This window comes from Apium graveolens, chromosome 6 (genome assembly GCF_009905375.1).
Source record: "Apium graveolens cultivar Ventura chromosome 6, ASM990537v1, whole genome shotgun sequence".
In the NCBI taxonomy this organism is placed as follows: Eukaryota; Viridiplantae; Streptophyta; class Magnoliopsida; order Apiales; family Apiaceae; genus Apium; species Apium graveolens.
This window is the reverse complement of record NC_133652.1, coordinates 200,226,191-200,226,875: the sequence shown is the minus strand read 5'-3', so window position 1 is coordinate 200,226,875 and position 685 is coordinate 200,226,191. Positions and strand designations below refer to the sequence as shown.

Genomic DNA, 685 nt, shown 5'->3' with positions numbered 1-685 from the left:
CTCGGTTCAGTTTAGGGGTTCTCTGACGGAAGATCCCAATATGCATATTAGAGATTTCATCAAGATCTGTGATACTTTCAAATTCAACAATGTCTCTGAAGATGCTATTAAGTTGAGGCTTTTCCCATTCTCTCTGATGGATAAAGCTAAGTACTGGTTGCATTCTCTACTCCCAGACTCTATCACCAAGTTGGAAGATCTTGCTCAGAAGTTTCTCACTAAATTCTTCCCTATGGCGAAGACAACTGCAATCAGAAATGCTCTTACTCAATTTGCGCAGCAATCAGGAGAATCTTTGTGTGAAGCTTGGGATCGTTGTAAGGAAAAGCCGAGAAAGTGTCCTCATAATGGGATTCCTTTATAATGGTTTGGGTGTGACATCTAGACCCATGCTTGATGCAGCATCAGGTGGAGCCTTATGGGCTAAGAGCTACGATGAAGCTTATGATTTGATTGAACTGATGGCTGCTAATAAATACCAGAACCCTTCCCAGGGACTGACTCAAGGCAAGGTAGCAGGAATTCTAGAGGTAGATGCAGCTACTGCTATAGTTGCTCAGCTTAAGGATCTGATGATGAAGGTGGATTCTTTGGCTAATTATGGAGTTAATCTAGTCACTAGTGTGTAAGATCTTTTTGTTGGTGCACATGAGACGGAGCAGTGTGCTATTTCTAGTGAATCAGC

General features: G+C 42.2%; 1 non-coding gene across 1 annotated transcript; it reads right to left on the bottom strand.

The window, feature by feature from the left end:
* Positions 1-247: 247 nt before the first annotated feature.
* Positions 248-354, bottom strand: LOC141670056 (small nucleolar RNA R71). The gene has a single exon (XR_012554306.1). It is a non-coding gene; the product is annotated as a small nucleolar RNA R71 (small nucleolar RNA).
* Between the last annotated feature and the right edge of the window lie 331 nt (positions 355-685).